General features: G+C 43.7%; 1 protein-coding gene across 5 annotated transcripts in view; it reads left to right on the top strand.

The window, feature by feature from the left end:
- The window catches only part of LOC118582695 (serine/threonine-protein phosphatase 4 regulatory subunit 1-like), a 77209-nt gene that overhangs the window by 4189 nt on the left and 52967 nt on the right, over positions 1-20053 (top strand). For 4 of the 5 annotated variants that reach the window (XM_036185745.1, XM_036185743.1, XM_036185741.1 and 1 more), the window contains exon 3: positions 11278-11474. The exons of the other annotated variant lie outside the window; for it this stretch is intronic. The gene's annotated coding sequence lies outside the window, so the exon portion shown is untranslated. The remainder of the gene's footprint in view (positions 1-11277; positions 11475-20053) is intronic. 5 annotated transcript variants of the gene reach the window in all.

Genomic DNA, 20053 nt, shown 5'->3' with positions numbered 1-20053 from the left:
TGATGACCACTGCTTGGTTGCATAACCTCGGACAACTTACTCACATTTGATGTCTGGTCTCCTGTGGTTGCTGGGGGTGAAGACATCCACTCCTTCCTCTTGGTGGATGAGCAGGGCAGCGAGTCCAGAGTGGCTCCCCTCAAGGCCTGTGCGTTGTCTTTCCACCCGTGTTCCTGCGATGCAAACAGATGCATGTCAGCATGTCCTGGAGACGGTGTTTGGGTCTGTGGCATCTTTCATCAGAAAATAAAAGTAAAGTCATATTACAAAGAAACTTTAATAAAGTTTTTAAACAGAATTTTGCAAACAAAATCTAATTATAAAGAAAGCCTTTCAGGACTGGAGGGTTGGCTCAGCAGTTAAGAGCACTTGTTCTTGCAGAGGACCCAGGTTCAATTCTCAGCACCTGCATGGTGGCCCACAACAGTCTGTAATTGCAGCTCCTGGGGATCCAACACTCTCTTTTGACTCTGCAGGTACCAGATGTGGGTGTGATGCACAAATGTACACACAGGCAAAACACTCATAAACACATAAAATAATAAGACAAATCTAAAAAAGTAAGGCTGTAATAAAACCAGTTGTTTCCCTTGTGGTGCTAAGTATGGAACCTAGGGCCCTCTGCATGCTAGGCATATGCTCTGCCACTGAGTCACACCCCCACTGTCTTGTTTACTTTTAAGTTTTGCAACAGGGTCTCCCTGAGTTACCTAAGAAAGTCTTGATGTGGTCTGTAGCATAGGTGTGCCTTGAACTTGTGATCTCCCTGCCTCGGCCTTTGGAATAGTTGTGGTTATAGGCCTGTACTACAAGGCTTTACTTACAAAAGTGATCTTAACGTGGATAGGAAAAATATAAAAGGTGTATGCCATTGACTTCCTCATCTGGATAGTCATACTTCCGTGTAACAGATGTTTCCCTAGCTCTTCTACCGTGCCCAGTCTAGGCTTCTGGAGGTACTGGGGAGGAAGCATAAGAGACTTGCTCCAAGATGCTTGAAGCCTAGTGGGTAGCAGTGAAGACAGTGTAGACCAAGCATGTATCAGCCCAGGCAAGAGAGTGAGCCAAGAGCTAGGCATCCTAACATAGAGTGTGCTTCAGTCTGCCACAAGGACAGCGAGGATGATGACAGAGAAAAGGGAGGTGACAATTGGAGTTGAGTAAGGCTGAGGGAGGCAGTAGGCATTCTGGAAAGTGTGTATGAAGACTGAGTTTCCAGATGGCCTGCTTTGTCTTGTTGTGATGGTAATGTGGGAGATTTGGGAAGGGTGTGGAGGGGAATGTGGAGTGACACTAGGAGATAGGGCTGGGGGCTGCCAGAGGAGAACCGACATCCTGACCAGTCAGTCTCAGGTCTAAGGAGAAGGCAGTAGAGGGCTGTGAATGCTTTGCTTCAGCTTCTATTGTGGGAGGCTGAGGCAGGAGAGTCACTTGCCCAGGCAGTGATACAAAACCACCATTTATTTTTATTTAATTTTAATTTATGTTTGTATGTGTGTGTAGGTAGGTATGTGCATGTGAGCACAGTACCCATGGAGGCCAGAGTCATCAGATCCCCTCTAGCTGGAGTTACAAACAGCTGTGAACTGCCCAGAATAAGTACTGGGGATTGAACTCCGTTCCTCTGCAAGAGCAGTATGTGCTCTTAACTGCTGAGTCTTTTCTCTTAACCCCAACCTACCATTTCTTTTTTTCCTTTCCTTTCCTTCTTTCTTTCTTTCTTTCTTTCTTTCTTTCTTTCTTTCTTTCTTCCTTCCTTCCTTCCTCCCTTCCTGTTTTTGTTTTTTTTCAAGACAGAGTTTTTCTGTGTAGCTTTGGAGCCTGTCTTGGAACTCAATCTGTAGACCAGGCTGTCCTTGAACTCACAGAGATCCACCTGTCTCTGCCTCCTGAGTGCTGGGATTAAAGGTGTGAGCCACCACCGCCCAGCTAAGCTACAATTTCTTTAAGACTAATGATGGGAAGCTCTGTTCTGAGTATCTCTAGCATTTGAATTAATTACGGGGCTGGATAAAGGTGCTTGCCGCCAAGCCTGCTGACTTCAGTTTGGTTCCCAGGACTTTCACATAGTAGAAGGAGAGAACATCTCCTACAAGTTACCCTCTGGTCTCCACATGCGCACCATGGTACATATGCATGCCCTCATAAACTCACAATAAATAAAAATAATTAAGATAGAACTCTTCTAGGGCTGGCAGAAATTTTATTATATGAAACTATGTATGAGCACTGTAAAAGGTAAGCACTTTTAACCCAATGTTGTTTCTGAGCAAGGCTGACAATGGATGAAGAAAGGTTAAATAAGTTGTCCAAAATAATGCACATAATCTAGTGAGTGATACCAGGGAGCTGGCTGCAGAATTTGTTCCAACCACTAGCCTTTGGAGACATTGTCCATCCCTCCATTCATCGGACCTTTACTAAAGGTCCACTAGGTCTCAGGTGCTACTGTAAGCATTGTAAACCCAGAAGTGAGTAAGTCCAGTGACAGAACTCAATGTTCAGCAGGTTAATAGAAACCAGTGTTATAGTTTCAGGTTGTGGCAGCTGCCATGAGGACAGACAGACATGAATGTGGTCCAGAGTGCCAGCACAGCCAGGTGCGGTGGTTTGTGTGTATAGTCTCAGCTATATGAGGCTGAGACAGAAGAACCCCAAGTTCCAGTCCAGCTGGGACTTCAGAGTGAGACTCTCAGGGGATGGGGCAGCTAAAAAGAATGTGCCAGCACAGTGTTGGAGGGCTGCAGAGCTGATTGTGTCAAGTAGCCAGAGAATCCTCCTCTGGAGCTTTTTTGTGAGGGGCTCTTGAGTTGAGATTGAAGTGAAGGTGGAGGTTTTCATGTGAAGAGCCCAAGAAAGAGTTCACAAATGGCCCCTCAAAGTCAAGGACCAGCAGAGTGTCTGTATGTCTGGCACGCAGTGAGTGACAAACATAAGAGGTCAGGGAAGTGGGTATAACCACACCCCACATGGCCCTTCAGCCCCCTTTCAAGGTGAAGTGTTTGCTTTTTACTTAGGAACTCCTGGGGAGCCACTGGAGAGTTTGAACCAGGGCATGACTAGAGCTGAGCCTTCAAGAGGAAAGGATGTGGAGGTAGAGCTGCAAACCAGATAAGGGGTGGGTACCTTGGGCTCTCAGGCTCCCACAAGGGGATGAGGTTGATGGTGATTTATAACGGTCAGGAAAGAGTGATCTCAGAGTTGATCTTGTGGGAAGCTTGTTTGCTCTCTACGCAGATAGGGCTAGATGCCCATTTTCCTTGTTCTGGAACTGGAACTCTTTGCCATCCTGTGGCAGCATTTGACATGGGTGTGGCCTGGTGGCCCCCTTGCTCATCAAAATGAGTTGTGTTGACCTTGGATTGCCATGGTCCAGCACAGCAGGTGGAACCAGGCAGCTTGGAGAATGCTTTGGGCACTGGAATAAAATGAATGGACATTACTTGCTTCAGAGAGGTTAGCTGAGATGAGAACCAGAATGCTTTGGGGTGTTTGGCAATTGAGAGACTCAGTGATTCCAGTGAGTGAGTGATCAGCACAGCTTAGAAACAAACAAGAGTGAGTTGGGAAAGCATGGAAAATTAAGGAGGGCAGCCAAGGCCAGTTGCTCAATGGCCACCCATTGAGCACTTACCAGGCAATGGCTAGGCATTGGACACATTGGGACCCATTAGTGCTTTCAAGACTCATAGCCTAGTAGGAGAAAACACACCAATTCCAGGAGAAGCTGGGTAAGAGGGCTTTTCTTTGTGAATGGAAGATTCCAGAACATATAGGTACTCTTTGTATTTACTCTGAAAATTTCATGAAAAGACAAAACCATAAACAACTCCCTCCCCAAAGATTTGAATGACATTAACATTCCACTCTTATTTGTGTGCCAGGTAGAGAGCGCTTCTCAGGGGGGTCTCTTCATAGCAGCTCCTTGGCTGAGTCAGACTTGAGCCTGGTCAGATATCCACCAAGAGCAGAATAGCTACAAACTGGGGTGTAGTCACAGTGGGAAACTTTGGCTTTATAAGTAGTCTGGATGACTGTCTGGAATGTAAAAGAAGCCAGGCTGTAAGGGCTCACAGAGTGGATTCTGCTTGCACAGTATACACTGGCACAGCTGTCCAGGTGTGTGGAGGCGGGAGGGGCAAGGCAGCCAGGTGAGATTTGGAGCTGCTGCTGAAGGTCTCTTTCTTCCTGGAGTGCTCACTGGATAGGCATGCTGTATGTGTGAAACCCTTTGGGTGTACTTGTATTTGAGCACTGTTCTGTCTGCATGTTACTTTCCATTTGTTTTAAGAAGGAATGGTTTAAAAATCAATGTAGCTGGGCATAGTGACACATGCCTTTAAGCCCAGCACCCAAGAGGCAGAGGCTGACAGATTGCTGTGAGTTTGAGGTCAACTAGAGATACATAGTGAGACCCTGTCTTAAAAAAACAAACATCCAGGGCGAAGAGGAGTGCCCAGGTGTGGTCCGAGAGTCAGAAGTTGGGAGGGAAAGAGAAGAAAGCGGGAGAATTGGGCTAGGAATGGGTTTTGCCTTAGGTACTTCTCTACTGCTGTGACATCAAGATATCATGATCAAGGCAACTTACAGACTAAAGAATTTATAGAAGGCTTGCAGCTTCAGAGACTTAGAATCCATGACCATCATAGATGGTTGCATGGCTGTAGGCAAACATGGCACTGGAGCAATAGTTGAGAATTCACATATTAATCCATAAGCTCGAAACAGAGAGCACAAACTGGGAATGGCTTTGGCTTTTGAAATCTCCAAACCCATGCCCAGTGACACCTTTTCTAACAAGGCCACATCTAATCCTTCCCAAACAGTTCCACCAACTGTGGACTAAGCATCCAGATATATGAGCCTATGGGGCCACCCTTATTCAAGTAACCGCAGGTGTCATGAGCACTGAAGACTCCAGTCTGTCTATGGAAGAGTTTGTTCCTGTCTGGGAGAAGTTTGACCCACTAGCAGATTGGCCAAAGAGAAGCAGCTCTATTGAGTCAAAGCTGCTTGGTGCTTTGATTAAAGGTCACATGCATAGGCAAGAAGCACCACTTCCTTCCTTTTTTTGGGTGGGGAACATGATTGGACACTGTAAGGCCAGGTGCATTTGTTTGGATGCTGGGAATTGAACCTGGGTCCTCTGGAACATCAGTCAGTGCTTTTTTTTTTTTTTTTTTTTTTCCGAGGTAGGGTTTCTTTGTGTAGCTTTGCACCTTTCCTGGAACTCACTTTGGAGACCAGGCTGGCCTCGAACTCACAGAGATCCACCAGCCTCTGCCTCCCGAGTGCTGAGATTACTGGTGTGCGCCACCACTGCCCGGCTCAGTCAGTACTCTTAACCAATGGCAAGAAGCACCTCCTCCTTCAGCTGTATAGCCCTGGGTTATGGGCAGAGCAAATACCACTACACTTTGAAATAGTTTTAATAGGAAGATAGAAACCTCCCTACCACAGAGGCGGGTAGCTTCATTTTAGGTCCTTTCCTTCTTTTTGAATGTGTCTCAAGTCTAACTAGTGAATTAATTGCCTCTTTAAATAATTGTGTTCTATTTATCAGTTCTGTGTCAATGAGGAATCACCTTCTCCAGATCTTCCCCTAGCCAGTGGGTCTGCAGGCAAGTTGAAATGTGTCATACCAAAGAGAGGCTTAGGAGTTGCTTAGATGCAGTAGTCTTGACAATCAGGTAACCTGAGTAAATGTTTCCCATTGACCATCATTGTAAAAGTCACTGTTACAAATCATGACAGGTTCTGGAAGCTGTGATTAAAGCCACAAATCAAAGAAGAATCTCCATGTATGCATGGTGTGAAAGGATGGCTGCTTGTGAATAAGCTGGGCTTTCCAGCCAGTCCAGGGCACAGTGCTAGATATAACCATCAGTGGTCCTCAGAGATTTGCCATAGGAAGCATTGTGTCGATGGATCTGCTCTCTCAGAGCTCATAAATCTATGGGGTCTTGCTAGAGGATGATGTTGATATAGACACTTTTTCCCCCCTTACAACTTGCCTTTGAAATTCAGTTAAGTCAACAGGGACCTGTGAAGGGCCAGTTCTCCACACAAGTGACCAATCACAACGTTCTTTGAGATTCATTTGGGTCTAGTCTAGCTAATAGAAGCAGTCATCATTTAAGGACTTGTATTCATCTTTGGAACCTGTTTGGGAGAAAGAGACCCTCTGATTATCAGGATGGGGAATGGCTACTCAAGTCTCCCCAAATCACACAGGACTCTTAGAAACTTATTGTTCAGAGAAAGACTCGTGAAACCTTCTTAATGATTGTTTCCCTGAGTTCCAAATGGTACCCTTCTTTTCTCTTTTTTAAGTACAAATTTTGAGAATAAGGTTAACCACTTTGGCCTCAGTCAACTAATCTACTATTTTGAGCCAGACCTAGACATAGTGGACCATGTCCATCATGTTCTCCATCCAGTGTCCCCTAGTGCTATGTCAGAAACAGAATATTGGATTGTGTGGATAATTGGTCTGGCCCTGGGTGTCATATCTCACACAGAGTTATAGTGACAGGATGACATGTTGAATGGAAAGTCGTAAATATTGGGACTGCCCCGAGAATGGATTCTTAATGAAAATGCTTGCTGGGATGGACGTGCTGGAACATTTTGCCTGCAGCTTCAGCTCTGTTCATGTCTGAACCAATAAAGGTATCTCATTGGCTGTGTTTTACTGTGTTTATTTTCCCGCATCTTTCCACTTCAAACCAATTATACTGTGGCTACTTAGTCAGGGCCTGGTGGCTTCCTATGAGAACTCTTAACTCCCTGCATCAGAGAAGATGACAGACAGTCCTGCCTCTGCTGTGCTCTTACTATATCCAGAAGTTCTCTTTTCTTCCTCTGATTTTTTACTTCCTTCCCAATGACAAATTCTCACATGCTCTCCAGGGCCTAGCTCATGGATCATTTTGCTTCAGGGAGGCATCTCTGCTCCCCTCACCTAATGGGCTTACCTCTTGTTTGTGTGGGCCATTTCCCATGACCCTTCCCCTCCTGGACTGAATGCTGGTTCCTAGATGATGATCTTAGTCCCCAGGAGCCTATGCATTTGGGACTCCAGGGCTTTGCTGAGCTCTGGGTGACTGGATGGAGGTGTTTTTACAGTGGGTTTGCTGTTTATAGACCTGCTTTCACACTGATCTTTTGATTCTTTTCTTTCTCTAAAATCATCCGATGGGTTCCTTTTCTTTCTGTTAGATTGTATCTACTGTTTTTTGGCCCTGTGAAGCACATTTATCTAACCACAGGCTTAATCGCTCCTATACAGTCTGCTGTAAGAAGAGGCAGTGACTTTCACACAGGCACTCAGGGACATGTGGGGGTCACTGAAGCCTTTGGTCTCATTTGCCCTTAATTCCACCTATTGGATGGTAAAGATGGTGAAGACAGTAGTCATTTGATTTTTTTAGACAACCGTTGAGTAACTAGTTTAGCATTGTGAAGGATAATTCCCCTTTTCTGAGTTGTAGGTTCTTAATTTTTAAAACTTTTTAATCATCAATGGTTTTTTGTTTTGTTTTGTAATTGTCTGGCTTTAGCATCAAAGGAAAATAAATCTTGTTGTTCTTTGCAAAATAGGTACAGCCTTACTGAAAACATCTTGGTTTTGGTTCTATGAACTCAGAACCACATTGGATTGGCTGGATGGTAGAAATGAGCTATCTATCTGAGCTACTGAAGTGCAGGTCTCAACATGGAATTCTTCCCTGTAAGGCAAATGACATCCACAGCTGCTGACCACAGGGACCTTGAAGCACAGTTCAGTAGAAACAGGCTGTGTGTGTGTGTGTGTGTGTGTGTGTGTGTGTGGTATGTGCACACGCACCTGGCACCATGCAGTGGACAGAGGCTAGGTGCTGAGCAGGTGGGATTCTGGGAAGAAAAACCTACTTGCAGATCACACTAGCCCTTCAAGCCCTTCCCCAACTGCTCTTTGATGGTTCTAATGATTTGCCCTTTGTTGCAGAGTTAGCCATGTCTGTGTGAACCTGGCATTGGCAGTTTATCCTAACCTTGCTGGCAAATGAGCTAAACATGATCAGCATTGGTGTATTTACAATCTTAATTGGACCAGTTGATGCGAAGTTTCTAGTAGAGATTATTTTCTTCAGAAGCCTTGCTTTTCTGCCTTGTATTAAGCTTTCATGAATGGAACTGGTAACTTTTATTCCCCAAATTCAAAACATACAGTGAAAACAATTGAACAAGGAATTATTCATATGCTACTTCATATTTCATGCCTGACTTGAGTACTTAAGATTCTTGGTGTTTATGTTCAGCCTGGGCTTGTTGACTGCCCCTGATACTATCAAGTAGACCTCACTTGTTGTCCCTGTCAACAGTTGCCAGACAGCATGCCATCTTAGCAGTGGCCGGAAATGTAAATCCTAGAAAATCCTTTTAAGAGCTGACACCGCTTTCCGTGCTGTTTCCATCGCCAGGGGACACAGGCAACCAGCTCGGCAGGCAGGGTTTTACCATTCATTCGCTCATTCATTCCACACCTTTATTGAGTGTCTGTGTGTGCCTGGCATATCAATGAGCTCATCAGAGCCTCCTACTCTGGGGGTGAGGGGGGAGGGAACACAGCTGATGAACAGCAAACATGCATTTTCCTTCTGAAGGTGAGATGTTTGCTGGGAAAATAGAAAAGGAGATGGGGCGGCGGAATGAAGATTTTTTTGTATTGTTCTTGTTTTTAAAGAAAGTTATCTGAGAGGACTTCTAGGGAAGAGTGTTCTAGGCAGTGGTAACATCCAGGGCCAAGCCACATTGATGGGAACATGTAGGGGACAGCTCAAGTGGTGACAAAAGGCAGGGGTGGAGGTGGCTTTCCCACTGACCAGAAGCCTCTCGGTTATGCTGAGACCCCTAGCTCCTTAGGTGTGGCTCAACCACAGAAGCTCTTGTCCTGCTCTTTCCACCCAAGGGAAGGATGCTCCTGGCATGCGGGCCATGCGGCCAAGAGTGCTATTGAAGCAGTCCGGCCCACACAGAGAGCGCTCAGATTTCAGAAGTGTCTAGTTGGAGACAGCCAGCTCTGTTATTACTGAGCTCATCAGTTGTTGATTGATTTAGTTTGTCTTTGAAGACATAATAAGAAGAAGCAGGAAAATGTCACGGGCAAGGTTAGTTCTCTGGTCAGCACACCTTGGCCATCTACACCGAAGCCAGTGCTGGCTTTCTCACCCTGAGGAAGGGCAGTCTCCATCTCATCTCCCAATTTAAAAAGATGTGCTGCACCATTTGCAAGGAGACCGTGGCAGCTGCCCTGAGGATGGTGTTAACTCAGTCCTGGGAGTGTCTTCTGATTCTCAGAAGACCCAGGAACTGATCCACACAAGGCAAAGCACTTTTGTAAAAGAAAATGGATTTTCAGTACTTGAAATAAGAGGTGCTATTCTTTTAGATATGAATGTGACATTATTAGTAAAATTATTTTCCTTGGATTGCATCAATTCAAAAATCAGTCACTTGTGTTCCATTTTTTTGTCATTTTTTTTATCAGTGTATAATGTGCAGTTTTCTTTATATCAAATACATTTGAAACCATTTTGAGGAACTCATATTGGTGGCTATAAGTGAAATTTAACAATATGATGGAAATAAAATAATGTCATTAAGTCCTAGACAGACACTGTTGCCTGTAAGGTTTTTTTACTTTTATTTTTATTTTTATTTTTGTGTGTGTGTGTGTCAGAGCCCTACTCTCTAGCCCTGGCTGTTCTGGAAACTATGTAGACCAGGTTGGCCTTGAACTCACCGAGATCTGCTTGCCTAATAAAAGCCACAATACCCACCTTGCCTACAAGAAATTCTTGACAGAAGCTTAGTTTGTATTAACAGGAAGATTTAGCATGCCAGAAGTGGTGGCACTCACTCACCTCTATTTCCAGAAGTCAGGAGGAGCCGGAGCTCAGGGCAAACCTTGGCTATGTAGTGAGTCCAAGGACTGCTTCAGCAACATGACACCCTGTCTCAAAAAAAAAAAAAAAAAAAAAAAAAAAAAAAAAAAAAAAAAAGAAAGAAAGAAAAGGTAACTGGTCTTAGGGGAATATTTGAGACACATTAGCACCAAAAGAGTACTTTCTTTAATTTCATTAGGGAATTAAGAAGGAAATAACTTCCCCCTCGTGTGATTTAATAACATTTAATGTGTTTTCCACATGTTGTGAATGGGGAGATGTTGTCCCAAGCTGTGTGTGCTCTAAGGCACTGACAGGCCGCGCTGGCAACAGGGCTGCCCATCTGCACTGCATTGAAAGTGCCGAGCCCACTTGTGGCACACCAGATGCTGCTTCTCTGGCTCCATTTGACTACCAGCAGTGAATTTGGCAGCAGGGCTGTCCTAGGGATGTGGCCGTGAGCCTGACTCTGCTGTGTGTAGGACTAAGATTATAAATCCTGTTCTGAACATGGACAAAACTCCCTATAATTCAGATTTGCTGCTATTTCAAATCAATTTTCTTAACTCCTAAAACTTCTGCCTTCCCTTCTTTACATATCTAATGTGAATTATCAAAATTTTACTCTACTATGCCCATTGTTAGAGTGACTGACACTTGACAAATTAATCCACATTATATTGGATGTTGGCATTCATTTTGCTTAGCAGCAGTATGGTAGTTTTGACCTGTTTTCTATCTCTGTTTGGCAAACAGAAGCACGTTAATTAGAGTCTGTGCTTGCTGTATACCTGCTTTCCCCAGTGTAGCTCTGCGTGGTGCAGGCTGCACCCTGCACACTGCACCTCAGGGCGGTTTTCTGAAGGCGAGATTCTTGCCTTCTTGGAGGCTACCTGGCTGTCTGAATGCTGCTAATCAAAGCCTCAGGGGACTGATTTCTATAGAGACAGTTGAAGTGTTCCAGGCACTGTATGATAGGCCAAGTGTTTAAAGGCCCCGCCTCCGTGGAGGTAGAGCAGGCCTTGGCAGGTGTATGTGTGGGGCGAGGTGCTAAGTCTGAACTGAAGAAGCTCCTTTGAGCCCCTGTGTGGTTTTGAGTCACTACTGCCCATGTACCTGGGGTGCAGATCCCACAGTACAGGGGCTCCTTTTCACTCATACGGGCATGTGCATTTGAAAGCAATAAAGCCAATAGTGAGGAGAGTGGGCTTTGTTCCTTTTGAAGACAGGCCTCTAAATGGTGTCACTGGATCCAGCCTGCTGTTTCTCCCTGCATTTATCGTTAGCTGTGTGTTAGAAAATGATGTGTTAGGAACACAGTTTTACTTTTTTTTTTTAAATTTTACAGTGTCTTCATTTCATCTTGTTCCTGAAGGTGGTCCCACCGGCCACTAAGCTCTGGACGGACAGCTTTCTCTGTTAGACCCTGGAGGACGCAGCCTTTCTCTCTCCACTGTCTGTGAGAAGAGGGCAGCCAGTCCCCACTTCATGCTGCTGCCAAAGTGACCATTTTGGCTTTGGTGACCAGTGGTGACTATGTGTCAGGTGAAATTTTTGTGTTTGCCCTCTTGGGGTTCATTGAGAGCTTAAGGATCTCATGGCTCTAATGAGATTTGGAGAATTTTGTTATCTTCAGTGAATTTTAGAATTTCACATGTTGTTTTCAACTCTATAATTACTATTTGGTGACTTTTAAATTGAAAAAGTTACTCTTGTGTATGTATGTGTGTACAGTGTGTATGTGTGCTTGTACATGTGTTTGTGTGTAAGGGTCAGAGGGTATCCTGACCTTCCACTTGCTTTGAGGTAGGGTCTCTCCTTTGCCACCGCACTGCACACTCTAAGCTAACTGGGGGACTCCTGCCTGTTTCCCATCTTGCCACAGGAGTGAAGGGATCACAGACAAGCCACCCTGTCCACCTACATGACTTTGTGGTGGCATGGGCTTGTGGTGCTACTGATTTTATCCACTAAACCATCTTTTTTTCCAAAGAACACTTCTTCATTAAGATTCCTTTCCTTTCACAAATGATTGCCTTCTTTAAGAGTTTCCTTAAAGTCCTTTGTAATTCCAACTTTTGGGTCCTCTTACTCTGTTGAGAGTTTTGCTGCATTTTCCCATTTCTCTATACATTGAGGATACTGTGCATTGTAGAACTTCTGGACTCTAGAGTGCTGTTTCTGTCTTACAGAGCAGACATGTAATAGCAGGGCTGAGATGTAGGACCATCTCCTTGTCTTTCCACATGGAGTCATCACTCAGCCACCAAGCCCAGGCACTAGAAGAGCTTCATGCCTCTCTGAATTTCTCCTTCTAGAAATCTTCCCCTCCCCTCCCCACACTTCCAGTTCCGTGGTTCGCCTTGAACTCTGGCCAGAAAAACATGAATAGCACCCACAATATATTGTCGTCAGTGATTTAATAATAATAACAGCAGCTAATATTTTTCAAGGTGATTGTTGTGTTAGGAATGACAAACTGAAGGCTAGGAGTGACAATATTTACAGACCAGACAGAGAAGGTTTTAGTAAATAAAGTAACTGCAGTCTCTACTTAAGGGGCAGATTCTGAGTCATAGCAACTTGTGAGGAAAGGGCCTCTTTTTCTGCAGTCAGAGGAACTTTCTTGGCCTTGTCTGGATAGATCGGTGGTTTTCTCACGATCTTGTTAGGTAATTAACTACCTGCCATTTGTCTTTTCCTGAGATTGGCCATTTGGGATGAGGGTCTTCAGGTCATCAAGAGTGAGGTTCAGCTAAAGAAGGAGGGGGATGGATACATTAGGAGGTCTGTCCTGTGACTGTACAAAGCAGACTGCAGGAAAATCCACCCTGATAAAGCACCCAGGAAACAACCAACTACCACAGTCACTCATGAGAGTGCATCTTGAGTGTGTGTGTGTGTGTGTGTGTGTGTGTGTGTGTGTAGAAACCACATAATTACTGCCTGACACTGTGGCACTCTGTAATAAGATGCCATCAAAAACCCACTGAACTTCTGTTTGCAAACTCCACTCCCAGCGTTTGGTGGGGAAAACTGCTCAGGACTTGGAAACAGATCCGTACTTCCAGAGCACAGCTTCCATTGCTCTGTAGGAGGCAATTGAGGCAAATATGGTCATCTTTTTGAAGAGTCTGGTCTGTAACACATTGATAAGAGTCTAAATTTGACCACTTCAGCTTCATTGTTACAGATTCTAAACAAACCTATGAGATGTCTCTGACTGTTGCCAGTGTTGGGGTGATTTTAAAAGAAGTAGCTTCCCTACAGACTGATGGGGTGGGTTACTGTGTCTTTGTCACACAGTAGTCCTGATGCCAGTGCACTTTGTGAACCGAGTTGTCCTGCATGTAAGCAGATGACGTTAATGCTATCTGTCTGTGTGCTGTAAAATGTTATAAACTATATGTATAGAGAAGGTAAGTTCTAAATTGATGCTGCAGGCCAGGCACCCAGTTGGTGGGGCCCTACTGCCGTATAGGGATTTCTGCATCCACTAGCCATTTTCATCCCCACATTTGTATGTACCATCATCTGCCGTTGTCATTTAGTCCTCACCACAATAGTCATGGGAGTGGGCACTGCTCAGCTTGTTCATGCAGAGGAAAGGGAAGCTTCAAGCCAAGGTCACCCTTAATGAGGCTGTCAGCATCCATATCCCTCCTGTTGATTGGTTATTATTCTTCTAATCAGTCTTTTTGGGGAGTGATCTGTGCCTGGATCCTGTCACTGTTCCTTCTTTTCTTTTCTTTTTCTCTGTAATGCCAAGGATGGCTTTGTTATTAATTATGCAGTTGTACTTCCTCAGATTGACTATCCATCTTTTTCCCAGCCAGTATCTCTTTCATTTTTCTCTGATCTCTTCTGGAGTCCTGTTGGACTTAGTTGAGGCCTTAGTTCTCCATCTCCTGTATTCTAATTGTCTTCTGTTGCCGTCTTCCTTTCTCCATGCAGTGTGGTGGGTAATTTGTCAGATCAATCTTCCAGCTCACTAACTCTCTCTCGAGCTGTGTCTAAACTGCCACTTAAGCTGCTTATTGAAGTTTTAATTACAGTCCCCATTTTTCATGTCTAAGGTCCTTTTCCAGTGCTTGCCCCACTTGCCTGTTTTCGCTCTCTTCTTTGATTGTAATGTCTATTTTTGAAGATGTTGCTCATTCTAAGCAGTCATTTTTTTGGGTCTTGTGATGTTTTGGTGCTGAACTGAGGATGCTCATTTGCCTTGTGTACCAATTTTTTTTTTTTCTGGCAGTGGTTTGCAGTCATATGTATTTTCAGAGATATATTACCTGGAATTCTCTTTGGGATAGTTTGGTATGTTTCTACTCTTGAGATAAAAGTGTATCTTGGGATAATTCTTCCTTTGCTTCTTCTGGAGTGCCTGGGATTTTGATGGATTAGGACAGACATCCTCCCAGTAGCCCAGCTCAGCCTATGGCAACTGCGCTCCCAGGCTGTCTGTGTATATGCTTTTGACCTTGATCGATGGACTGACACCTCCTCCCTGTCCTACAGCTGATTCCTGTTGCAGTCTTGATTTCTTAGTTACTGAGTATGTGCTAATTTATCAACGTATGTTGTACAGATTTTTCTCTATTTCTGTGTTTCATTTCATCTCTGACAAAGTCTCACTCCATAGCTTGCCTGGAACTCACTATATAGCCCAAGCTGGCAATCTTCCTGTCTCAGCCTCTCAAGTGCTGGGATTATAGGTGTGACTCACTATGCCTCTGGGTGTCCAGGTCTTAAATGGTGGTTTGGGTATCAGTTTCACTGACTGTGCTGTTGATTTCTAGCTTTCTTCCTGGCCTTGGGAGAGTTCCTTCTCTCTCATCCTCCTGCTCCTCAGTGACTTAGAATATTTTATTGAAATTGCTATGGTGGGTGGGAGGGTAGAGAGATTCCATTTTCTTCAGCTCTGTTGTCCTTTTGTTAGAAATCTTAGTAACCAGGTTGAATTTTGTGGTCCAAATCCTAGGGGATAGAAGAAATGACTGATGCAGAATAGAGAGACCAGTCCCTGGGATATTCATTCTGGAAGTTTTTCCCACTTGATAGACTGTGTGGTATGAACTCCCTTGTAGCTATAGAGTTTTCTCTCCGGGTCCCACCAAGCCCTGGCAGTCCGACAGCCCACTTATAAAATAAACACACAGACACTTATATTATTTAAACTGTTTGGCCTACTGGCTCAGGCTTCTTGCTAACTGTTCTTATATCTTAAATTAACCCATTTCTATTAATCTATAAGTTGCCATGTGGCTTGTGGCTTATGGTATCTTTACATGTTGCTTGTTATGGCGTTGGCTGGCAGTGTCTTTCTGCCTCAGCCTTCCACTTCCCAGAATTCTCTATAGTTGGAGATCCTCTCTCCAGGTGCCACCAAGCCCCCCGTGGTCCTACAACCCATGTATAAAATAATCACTCAGATACTTATATTACTTATAAACTGTATGGCTGTGGCAGGCTTCTTGTTATCTACTTCTTTTATCTTAAATTAACCCATTTCTGTTAGTCTATAAGTTGCCACGTGGCTTGTGGCTTACCAGTACCTTACATCTTCCTTGTCATGGCAGCAGCTGGCAGTATCTCTCCACCCAGCCTTCCACTTCCCACAATTCTCCTCTTCCTTGTCCTGCCTACCCTATCCTTCCTGCCTGGCTACTGGCCAATCAGCACTTTATTTATTTTAACCAATCAGAGCAACACATTTGACATACAGCACATCCCACAGCATTTCCCCCTTTCTTTTTTTTCAAAAAGGAAGGCTTTAACTTTCACATAGTAAAATTGCAGATAACAAAACAATTATCAAGCAAGAATTACAGTTATAATATCTAGTTTATTTATAATAACTTGTCTATTTGGCAGAATTAAAGAAGATAGTCTATCTATCTTATATTTGAGCATCTAAGGTTTTATATCTAACTTATCTTTTACCATAACTAAGGAAAATTGTAACTATCTAGCTTCAACTACATCAAAGATCCCAGAAGGATATACTATTATCTGAGAAACGGGAGAAGGATGCAAGCAACTTTTGGGAGTCTTGCAACGTAGACAGAGACAGCTGGCAGCCTGGACAGTCACCTAATGTCACATTTGACATACAGAACATCCCACAGCACTCCCTGGCTTTTCTAGTACCACTGGGCAAGTAGGACTTACTGACCAACAACATAAATGACGTGGCAGCCTGGATCTGTGGTCAAAAACATCTTTACAATGAAATGAAGGGTTCCCTGGAGGCCTCTCACCTTCCTGTGGTTTCCTAACTATTGTGCTTTCTTTGGATGCCCACTGGGTTTTGAAGAAGATGGTTGGGCTCACAAAGTCACTTCCTAAACACAGAATCAGAACCCAGGGAATCTCATGGGCTAAGTTGTTTCAGCTGAGATAGTGGCACACGCCTTGATAATTCTAGCCCTTGGGAGGAGGCAAGGGGATCTCAAGTTCAAGGCTGGCCTAGGTACCATATGGAATTCAAGTTACATATAGCAAGACCCTGTCTCAAGAAAATAAAGTTGTCCCCCTCACAGTATCTTGGTAACGAACCTGGTGAACCTTGTAGTCTGGTAAAGCTTGGCTTGGCCACAGCAACAGAACAAAAAGATCGGATGTCTTCTCTTTAGTGTTTTGGGTTTTGTTTGTTTGTTTTGTTTTGTTTTGAAACAAGATCTTATTTCTTCATTTCTTTATTTCTCTTACTTGCCTGGGATTTGTGGAGATCCACCTGCCTCTGCCTCCTAAGTGCTGGGATTAAAGGCTCATATTATTTTTTTAAAGTTACTTTTATTAATGACATACAATTTACATTCAGTGAAATTCACCAGTGTTTAATTTGTTAAGTGAGTCTTAACCACTGACAGGACAGATCATTTTCAATGCTTGAGAATTCCCTGGTGCTTAGTGCCCAGTGAGCTGGGGCTGCCTGCTTCTTCAGCCCTCAGGACCGTTTACACAGCCACAGCCTTTTGCTCAGACTCATTCACCCCCTGTTTTGGATCAGTCACTGCTGCTTTTTTATTAAGGGATCAGGCTCAGTTCCAGCCTTACCTCTGAATACCAGTGACAGCCTTGCTTTCTGTACCAGCCATCACAGTCTCTGTGCTCAGCTACCAAGTGGAAATGGCTGCATGTTGATCTGGACTTCATTGCACCTTGCAATAGCAAATTGTCAGGTGTTCTTTCAGCTATCCTGGCTGAGGCTGCCTTTAAGACCAAAGCAGCCAGCTGCAACTTTTATGTACTTATCTTGGCATCTGTGGGGTGTTCATGGTGACTGACATTGCTGTAAGGGTGGCCTGGCTTTTCTCTCAGAAGCCAGGCAGAGTCTAGTAGTTGCTAGTTAGGGAGACTGCCTCATTCCAACAGCTTTACTTATTTACAGGGAAGTGAGTGTCAGGAATACTCACAACATACACTTACAGAGCTTATCATGAGTGCTGGTAGTGACTGTGACTTACTTATCAACCCTCTAGCAGTGCCAGTGGCCCAGGGAGAGGTGGCTCTCCTTTATTTGTAACTGAACATACAGGTCTTTGAGTAAACAAATGTGTTTTCATTTATCTTGGGTAAATACCTAGGAGTAGGGGTCAGAGGGTCACATGGTAAATGCCTGTTAACTTTGTAAGGAAACTGTAAGGCTGTTTTAGGAGCAGTACCAGTTTGCCTGTCTGTCACCTTTGCTAGTGTGTTGATATAGTCAGTTAGAAACATTGTCTTCCTAGTGGGTGTGTAGCATGATCTCATTGTGGTTGTAATTGACATTTACATAATTACTAAGGATGTTGTCCAACATTTTCTGTACTGAACTATCAGGTTTTTTCTTAAATGTATAACCTTTATGCAAATCTTTCATAAATACCCTCTTTACAATTTTTTTTTGAGGTCTGTGACATGATGTTCCGCTTTCATCTTAATTGTTTCTGGGTTGGGTGGTGGTGAGGGGAAAATAAGGGGCTAGCCTGGAACTTGTAGCCCAGGTTGTCCTCAGACTCATGGCAATCCCCCTTGCCATGACCTCTTGGGTACTGGGATACAGGCATGGGATACCCCATCTGGCTGCTTCTTTCTTCTTCTGAGAGCATATTGTTCATTGTGATGAGGCTGAATTTATTGTTTGGTTATGGCACATGCTTTTTCTCCTGCACTCTAGAATTTCTAATGTTCCTTGCTTTGAGTTTGCCTGACAGATTGTCAGTTAATTACCTTGACAGTACATAAGGACCAAGGTTCATCTTCTCCACATTATTTACTTGTTTTGTTTTGTTTGCTGAAAAGTTTGTCCTTTGCCACTGAGTTACCTTGGAACCTTTGTAAAAACTGAACTGGCTTCGAAGTTTTGCAGACAACTGTGTTTCTTCTTACTGTCTGCAAAGCAGCATGTTTATTCTTAAGCCCATCTTGTAGTACCTGAATAGTAAGGCTTTTCTCTTTAAAACTGCCTTAGCTGTTCTAGATCCTTTGAATTTCCATGTAAACTTAGAAGCAATGGATTGATTTCTATACACTTAATTTCTGGGTTTTGATTATGATAGCACTAGGCTTATCGTTTAATTTAGAAAAGATGATGTTGTAACAATGTTGGGGCTTTCGCTCTCTGGAGCAGTTGCTCTTTAGCACTTTATCTTTATTGCTGTGTTCCTGCAGTTGATCCCTGGAAGTTTTCCAGTGTTCATATTGCCCCAAGTGGTGTTTTAAAAATTTAGGTGTTAGCAATTGGAGCTCAGGTCACGTGGCTTGCACGCCCTTTATAGACTGAGTCATCTCTCCAGTCCCCATAATTGTTCTTTGGGTATTGAGTTGTGTTCTGTACTATTGAAATACTCACCTGCTTCAGTTGTTGCTTTGTGATTTCATTGAGGTCTTTGGCAATTGTTTATGAATGGGGGTAGTTTTGCTTTTTCCTTGCCAGCCTGCCTCCTTCCATCTTTTTTTCTGGTCTTGGTGCCATGTGGTACTTCTACAAGCGTGCATGAACCCCATAATGTGCCATGTAGTTTTGCTTTAGATATTAGTTATGTTTTGTTCATTTTGTTATTACTTTGTGTGAGAAGCTTACATGCTTGTGTTAGTGTGGGTGTAGCTCTGCTATGGTATACATGTGTAGGTCAGAGGACAGTTTGGGGGAGTCCATCCTCTTCTTCCATTATGGGTTCCAGGGATCACATTCAAGTTGTCAGGCTTGCATGGCAAATGCTTTTGTCCTTGGAGTCCTCTCACAGGCCCTGCAGTTTTCTGTGTTTTAGAGAAATTTTGTCAAATGAGAAAAAACAACTGTTTCCTGTTTCCATTCTTCTCACTGGAGTGGTTTCTGAGCTCCATCAGTGTCATGACCTTTCTGAGGAAAGCCCTCCACTTGTTTTTTTTTTTTTTTTAAAATTTGTTTTGGAGACAGAGTTTCTCTGTATAGCTTTGGAGCCTCTCCTGGAACTCACTCTGTAGCCCAGCTGGCCTCTAACTCAACACTTGCCTCTGCCTCCCGAGTGCTAGGATTAAAGGTGTGTACTTGTCTCTCGGTACAGATTTTGTCTCAATTCTGTAATGGTTTCTTTCCATTTTCTTTCTTTCTTTTATTCAATAGTTTTTGGTGAGAAGTCCACTCTTCTCTTGGTTTCAGGATTTTAGTGTCACCCTACCACACACACACACACACACACACACACCCTCGAGCGCATTCAAGATTTTCTCTATGAATGCACTTATTATTTGTCAATTTAAAAAGAAGGAACTTTAAAAATAGTTCCTTTTTATAAAGGGTATTTTGGGTTCCTAGTTTTTAGCATTTGAATGTGGCATGCCCTGTTATCCCATACCTTGGTGCTATTCTGCAGAGAGCAGAGTGTTTGAGTTTCTAGAGTCTGAAGACTTGCAGTTCTCCTCAGATCAGCCACTGTTGTTCTGGTCTTTGTGCATGCCTCACCTCTTCTCCACTTGTACATGTGCTGCACCACCTTGCATCTTTTAATTTCTTGCCATTTGGATTCTTTGCTTTATTTTGGACACTTTCCTATATTGATTTTTAAATTGTATTATTTTATGTGTATGGATGTCTTGCCTGTGCACCATGTGTCTGGTGTTCACAAGGGTAAGAAGAGGATGCTGGATACAGGCAGTTGTGA

This window comes from Onychomys torridus, chromosome 4 (assembly GCF_903995425.1).
Source record: "Onychomys torridus chromosome 4, mOncTor1.1, whole genome shotgun sequence".
Classification (NCBI taxonomy): Eukaryota; Metazoa; Chordata; class Mammalia; order Rodentia; family Cricetidae; genus Onychomys; species Onychomys torridus.
This window is presented reverse-complemented; position numbering and strand designations above follow the sequence as displayed.